This window comes from Parus major, chromosome 3 (assembly GCF_001522545.3).
Source record: "Parus major isolate Abel chromosome 3, Parus_major1.1, whole genome shotgun sequence".
Lineage (NCBI taxonomy): Eukaryota > Metazoa > Chordata > Aves > Passeriformes > Paridae > Parus > Parus major.
This window is the reverse complement of record NC_031770.1, coordinates 31,985,302-31,993,191: the sequence shown is the minus strand read 5'-3', so window position 1 is coordinate 31,993,191 and position 7,890 is coordinate 31,985,302.

Here is a 7,890-nt window from a genome sequence, read left to right as displayed (position 1 = left end):
CCGGCCTGTGCCGCTGGCGAAACCACCTGCACGACACGGCAGAAGAGAACAGCAAATAAAAAGACGGCAGCACGCTAATAATGCCGGAGGTGCTGACTTGCTTTGAAAGCCCCGTTCACCGCCCGCTCCCTCCGCCCGGTCCCCGCGGGCCCCGCTCTGGCGGAGGCTCCGAGCGGAGTGCTCGGCGCGGCGGCAGCGGGCGGTCCTCTGGGCCGGCGGAGCGGAGGCGCTGCCCGGGGGCGGCGGGGAAGGGGAAGGCAGCAGCGGGGCCCCGGAGCCGCCGTCCCTCGGCCCCCGCCCGCTCCCGCCCGGCGCGGTCCCGCCGCCGCCGCCGCCGCCACAACCGTGAGCGGCGAGGGACCCCTGGCGGCCGCCGCCCGCTCCGCCCGCAGCCGCGCTGCCCCCGCCGCCCCGGGAGGCGGGGAGGAGCCCTCGCGTCCCCTGCCACCGGGTGCAGGGTCCCCTCTCGAGCTGGTCACTCGCCTTCGACGGGAAAGGACAAACAAAAAAAGTGCGGCCGTGTGGTGGTGTCGGTCCCCCGGGATGTCTCGCCGGCTTGGCCGACCCCCGCCAGCACCCAGCGCTCCAGAGGGGTCTGGCACGGCAATGGAGAGCACAGGGGGGCTCTTTTCTCGCAGAACAGAACCCTTAGAGCCCCCTCGGGAAAGGGCAGCCTGGGTCGACCCCCACACTTAGCTCTTTCCCGGAGGTGTGGAGGGTGTGGGGGTGTGTCGGACTGCTTTTCTCTGGAGGGGCAGCAGAAGAGTTGGTGTTTGGGCAGCTGCTGTCACTTCGCAAAACTTCTTAACATTCAGCCCGTGTCCAGAAATACAAAAGATGCTTTTGTACGTGTACGCACAAATAAGTATATATTATAAATAAACATTATACATAAATATAAAACACACTTTTTTATGGAGACAGCTCTGGAGGTCTCTTGGCTTTTCCCTCTGCAGTTCAGTAACATCTCACGTGCTCATGGGCTTCCCTGGCCCTTTGCCTGCCCTTACCCCTGCTCCCTGCTGTATCCCCTTTCCTAGCCTCATCCCATGCCCACAGGGCTGTGTGCATGCACTATGTACAAAGCAGCAGAAGAGCAAAACCTGATGCATTTCCCTCAAGGAAAACCCGAAAGTGACTTTAAAGAGTAGAAAGGTTGCATTTGTATAACTCTGCACATGAACTGCTGAGGTGATGCTGTGGCAGCCATCCCACTCCCTCTCTCTGGCATATTCATCACCCCACCATGCAGGCAGAAGCACCTCACTTTTCCAAAAGCATAGCCCAAGGTTCAGGCACAGCCAAGCCTTGGCTTGGGGGATTGATCCCACTTCACACCAAGCCTTCACCAGCAAGCAGCCACCACTTGTCAGGAACGGTCAATGGCACTGCATTTCTTCACTCTAGAAACGAGGGGACAGAGGGAGGACACGGTGATGAGGAAAGACAGAGGCAGCTTTTCATGCAGACTGGAAGTAGAGAGGGAAGTGCCACTCGCAGACGTCTGCAAGGGAGAGTGTCACCCAGAGAAGCGCTGCTTCTTGGCTCAGCAAGCAGGCATTTACTATGCTCACCCCTTTTTTGGGAAAGGGCTTTTAAACAAGACCTGGGGAGAAAATGTGTAGGGGCTCTTTGCAGAGGTTTCCCTGCCTTGCACAAGGATCAGCAGCAGTTTTTGGGCACCCTACACACATCTATGGATGGCACTTGAACAAGTGAGCAAACAAAGGGGTTTGGTGGTTGTCTTGAGGGACCTCAAAGTGTGTGCATTTTGAGATTGAGGAGCCTGAGGAGAGCAGAAGTCTGGCAAGAGTCCCCAGCTGGTTTCACAAAATACCTAGCAGAGCTGCAGAACCTGCAGCAAATGCAGTGCCAGAGCCGGTGCACAGGCAGATGTTCAGCATCCTGAGGCTCAGGGCTCTGCCACTCAGTATGTCTGCTGCTTCCACTCTCCCCATAGTCCAGACCCGGCCCCTGTTCCCTTTGCCCAAAATCTGTTTGCCCTAAATGGTTGTCTCCTGAACTCAGCCTGCAGGCAGTCAATGTTTGCCCTCCAATGAAATCATCCCCAAGCAGCTGTTGAGTGAATTTCACATTGTGAAATCACCACACCTATTTCTGACTGTTTATGAGCTCTTTTAGCTCTTTTGTCCTTCCTCTGCTGAAACATCCAGCACTACAATAAAGCTATTTCTGATTCCTGCTCTGTGTCTCCTCTTGTAAGAGTCCGCCAAAAGTCAGATGCTGATGTACAAATACGTGACAAAATTCCTTTATTTATGTGAAAGAGAACTGGAAAAATCACCTACAATATAAAGAGGGTCTATTTTCCCACCATACAAGGTAATGTTTGCCTTGCCCTGCTTTTTTTCTTGGAAGCCTGGAAGGATGACAGAGGAGCTTGTCAGATGGAGACAGAAGAGGAAAAAATCAGGTGAAAATTGATTTGCAGGGAAGTTACTTAATCATATTTTTGTACTTTTCATTGTGCCTCAAGCTTTTGTTTATATCTGCATATCTCATATATTTTGGAGATGCTGGAGATACATGACAGTCCTGTTGATGCATCAATTAAGGACCACAGTGACAAGTGCCATGCTCTCTGAGGTGCCCAATGAGCTTTCCAAGACAAGAATCAATGTTCCTGGAAAATGAACCTCAAAAGGAAAATAAATGTCATGGCTGGGATATCTTTTTTAATTTTATCTAGAAAAGTAAAAATTGCTTTTCCCTCGTGGTCATATATCATGAGCAATGAAGCAAGACTGTCCTTTTATTTTTTTCCAGAGAAAGCTGCCTCCAAAACAGGCAATGAAGAGCTGAAAGACCTAAGTATGGAGGAGGAGGAGAAGCAGAATTGTGCATGCCAATGCCATTGCGTGCATATCAATCTTCCCACAGTTGTACAGAATGGTGCAGACAAACACACGTGCCTGCCTCTGAGCCAAGTGCATCCTCAGTTATGGAGAGCCCTTGTGTCCTCCCTGCTGTGGAAGCTGTGCTGGACCCACTGTGCTCGTGGCCTGAAAAACATCATTTTAAAACAAAAGGCAGCAAGACACCTTCTGGGGCTGAAAGTTGCTGGAGGCTCTTTGGGGACATTCAACCATCCTGAGGCAACATCCACCAGCTCCTGCAAGGTGGCCCCTCAGCATCAGCAGCAGACAAGCAGAGGGACCATGTGCAGGGACAGGCTTGTGGTGGGGTCTATAGACCATTCCCAAATCAGCAGTGCCGAAAACTGCAAGGCCCTGTCAGCTGAGTCGGGGAGGATAGGCTCAGGCAAGAAGAGTACAGGAAGGGCATGGAATCCAGGAGAAGAGGAGATAGTTGAGGGTACTGCAGACCAGAGAATGCAACCAAGATGTGATCTCCACATCAACACATGACCCAGAAAGTTTGTATGGGAGACCAGGTGAATTAGGAGAAAGCAATAAGTCACTGAAGGGCCGACCCATGCAGTTACCAACAGTGGCTCCATCCCTGAACTGCCAAGCAGTGGGCACCGGGGAAGCATTGCAAGGTAGGTGTTTGCCACCTGTCTCCCAGTATCAGAGGGACAGGCTGGAGAGCTGCATGGACCACTGTGCTCCAGCACAGCCTGCTCCTGGCTGGGCAGCACAGCACCTTACTAGGGCCAAGACCACGGTCAAGGGGGAGAAGGGAAATGCTGTCACTGGAGATGAACAGAGCCAGACTGCAGGGGAGATGGCAGTGGGCGAGGCTCAGCCTGCGTCGTGAGGGAATGCTGGGCTCCTTGTTAGCTCCACGTTTTCCTTTCCTCTCCCTGCTGGTGTGAGAAAACGCACGCTGCATTTGTTCAGCTGCCAGGATTATGGCAGCTCAAGCACCATCTTGTTAGCTTTGCTGTGTGTCTTTTCCCACAGCATTGCTTTAAATAATGAAGGGAGTCATGATCCACCAGCTGGATTAGACGTTATGAACTTATCTGGCTCAAATCCAATGGTGATATATTTGGCCTCATTATTTTATGCACAAATGCCACAAAACAGCACAAGATATTTTTTTTCCTAAATACTCTTTTTCTTTTAGCACTGACATTTCTCTTATTTGCATTAAGATTTGCAATGAACAGCCTGTGCCAGACCAAATTTGTCAGATACTTCTGCTTTTATAGATGGTTTGTTCCAGGAAATCAGGGTTGGAATTGTATGCCCTGACCTCAGAGATAGGCCAGCAAGTACTCCCAGAACAGGGAACATCTTTTCACTTTCAGGGACCTACTGTGGAAGAAATGGAGGGGTAACTGGTGACTGCATCATGGTGCCATGGCCAGGACATCAGTTTAGGAAAATTGAAAACGAGGTTCTCATGTGATGGGGTTTTTAGCAAGCATCTGAGCTGTAGAGGGAAGATTAAAAACAATCAGCCTTCTTCCTAAAGTACTCAGAGGCTTACAAGACATTTTTTAAATGTAGGTCTAGATGGAAGAGGTGGGAAGTGCTGTTGCATGAACCACACCCATGCTCTGGCTGCTCCCAGCACAGGGACCCAACAATTGCTCGTGCAGGGCGACAGATGCAGCAGGGTAGGGAAGCAGACACACAAGACTTTCTATCCCCTGTGGTGGGAATCAGCCCCACGTCACTGGGGAGACAGAGACAGGGAAGGTTTTGTAAGGGAGGACAGCTGACTGCATGCAAAAGCCAGAGATATAAGAAGATCAGAGGTCAGGGATGGATGAAAAATGCTTTGAGCACAGAAAGATTAGAGGGCAGAAGCCTTCACTGTGGATGCTTTGAGCTTGAAACAATACAGATCCTACAGAGTCTGGCCTTACCTGAGAAGCATGGAATTGCTGCAGACCAGGCTCTTGCGTCCTTTGCTGTTCTAGCAAAGTAAAATAAAAAATTCACAAAGAGACGCCAGCCACCTGGGATGTTAATGCCCATCAGCTTCAAAATGATGATTTTTTAGTGATAAAAGTTCAAGAAATGAGGGTGCTGTGTGGGATGCTTTACCTAGCCATCCTGGCAAGATCATGCTGTGTTAAATTCAATTCAGCCTTCAGGCAATGCACTCCCCCTCTGCATCCAGAACCAGTCAATGTCTGCTCTGAGTATTTCATCTGACAATCCAGAGAGAACAGGAGAATAGAGAAGCAGAAACATACAGCATTTAGGGGGAAAAAATAGTCTTTTCCCCTCACTTTTGTTTTGTGTTTCATATAGTGTTAGTCCTGTGCATGCTGTTGTGCTGAGTCTGCTGTTTGAAGTAGCTTCTGAGAAGTCAAGACCAAGTTCATGAGAACCTGGAAAAAACATGAACACAATGAACCTGAAAAGCAAAATCAGGCTTTCCCCATTTTGTTTTTCATTAAGCAGAAAAATGGAAGAGAGTGTTCTATGTATTCAGCCATTCAAGTGCCATGTACTCGGATACCGTCTGGGTGAGCCGAAGCATCGCTCTGCAAATATTGACAGTCTCTTCATTTAAGCAAGAGCCCTCAGAGTCTAATTTTAAGTGCTCATTTTGTGTATTCCTCGATAAAAGTCAGGCAATTAGGGGAAGAACAAGCCTGAGTGTGGTTGGTATCTCTTCCAGACATTTCCACCCTGTACAACGAAGCACCTACTCATGACACGGCTGCATCATTGCTATTGTCAGAACCAAGCCTCCTCCCCCAACAGTTCAGCTCCTACATGGATGTTTTTGTCTCTCATGTGAATCAAATGATTTAAGGTGAAACCTAGAAGCGCATTAAATTAATGAAATTCTCCTTTTTTTTTTTTTTTTCTCTCTCTAATCTTTTGGTCTTTAGCATACTCTGGGACATTTTACAACCTGATTAAAATGCCTGCTGAACTAAAGATTTCTTCTCAAGGTGCTAAGTGCTGTTCCCAGGCACTTCACAAACCAGAATGACACGTTTGGATCTTCTGAATTCACAGTGGAAAAATTCCCAGCTCTGGGACAACATGAAGAAATTGTTTGATTTCCTAAAGTTTATTAACATAACTGGAAAACTCAGGGCAGGATGGAGGTAATGCCTCTTTCTTGCAATGTAGTCAGGATGTGGGATTTAGGAAGCTGGAGTGTATTTCCACCTGCACACAGACACACACACACACACACACACACACACACACACACCACCTTGAATGTGCTCAGGACATGGGTATTAGTCCTGCAAAAAGCACCACTGGATGTTTAATGGCCACAGGTGGCCAGGATTTTGACTACACATCATTTGCAGACAGTTCAATAAAAGAAAGGCCAGTGAGCTTTCTCTGCTGGGACAGTTCCTAATCCCATGGCTCCTGACGTAAATCGCAGGCCATCTGTGCATTAAGATGGCCCTCTCTCTTTTCCTGGGTTACAGAAATGAGATACAATAATTAGATCCTTTGAGCTGAAAGGACATAGGGCCATGCCTCCTCCTTAATGCGATGATACGAGGCAACAGGCAGAGGTTTCAGCAGCATTTTAAACCCGCCAGATAATCAATACGGAGGCTGAGGAGGAATGGTGGGGTTTACAGATAAACTGAGGAGGTGTCGCATCACGTTTGACCTATTTCACAGCATAAGCATCACTTCTGCCCCAGTTGTCTTTTAAAAGATACCAGTGGATACTGCTACCACTGCAGAACTAGAGCTAAACATTGCGGTCATCAACAGGGTGTTGAATGGGCTCCCTCAAGAGTTAAATCACCAATCCCCAGTGCAATATCTTTTATAATATTAACACTGAAAACTAAAACAAACAGTCCAATGGTTCAGTGGTTCAGGGCAGACTGTCAGCAGGCTTCTGCTTTCTCATACCCATTGGTCCACTCAGTCAGCGTCAAGTGTATTTGGGTCCCTCCCAGGCAGCCCCATCCCTATGGAAGAGTGGGGTATCATCACTCCCATTCCCACTCTCCCGCAGACACTACAGGCTGACTCTTGCCAAATTCAGGGCCCTGCCAAGCTTCCCGACTGGAGTAGGCAGGCCCAACAATGTAGGAGTGCAATCATCCCAGCTCATCTTGTAAAATGAATCCTTGCTACCGGAAAAACAAGGCCATGCTGATCAGCGGGTATTTGTGTGTCGGGGTCTTGCCCCAAAGAAGTGTGTTGGCTCATGTCCCAGCACCTATGGAAGGTCAGTCCCAAATGCCATCACATGCCACAAGAAAGAAGTTGCTAGGTTAGGAGACTCCAGCCATTATCCTGCAAATGTTGTACTGGAGGTATAAGGCCACTAGGTCAGTAAAGGTGTAGGTAGTGGTAGGTGTAGGAACTGGTCCAGGTTCCTCACATATGGGGGAGAAGGCAAAAGCAGCCGCAAGGTTGTCCCACTACCTGAATGACTGGCACTAATGACTGCCTCCAGTTTTTATGTTTCAATGTACAGAAATACACAAATGATATATGGTTCTTCTTCCCAATGATGGCACAGATCTGCCTTGGGTGAAATCCAAGAGCATGCAAGAGAAGGACTATCCCTGACACGGCACAAAGTGCTTTTCACTGCTGGGTCTCCATGCACCAAGTAATTTCCTCCTTAGCAAGCTGATCTTACACTGTGCTCCAGATCTGTCGCTGCAGGGTGAAGTCAAGGCCCATGTCAAGGATATTTAGAAACACGGGTAGCAATTTGTATCCCTCCTTTAATGAACAAAGCCTCTATGCTAGATTGAAACATGAACTACATGGCTTGGATCCTCATCTGGCATTTAATGAACTCTCCTGCTGGTGCTACTGGCCAGGAAACAAAACATTTTGGATATATCTGATTCATAGGCAGTGGGATTGGAAGTGCCTGAAGAGGACTTTCAGCCTCTCTGAACCCCTCACACATGAAGAGAGGCAGGAGAACACTCCTCCAGCTTTCAGGTTTGCGCACCTTTCCACCCTGTTCTCCCATGTTGACTGGGCACCGCCA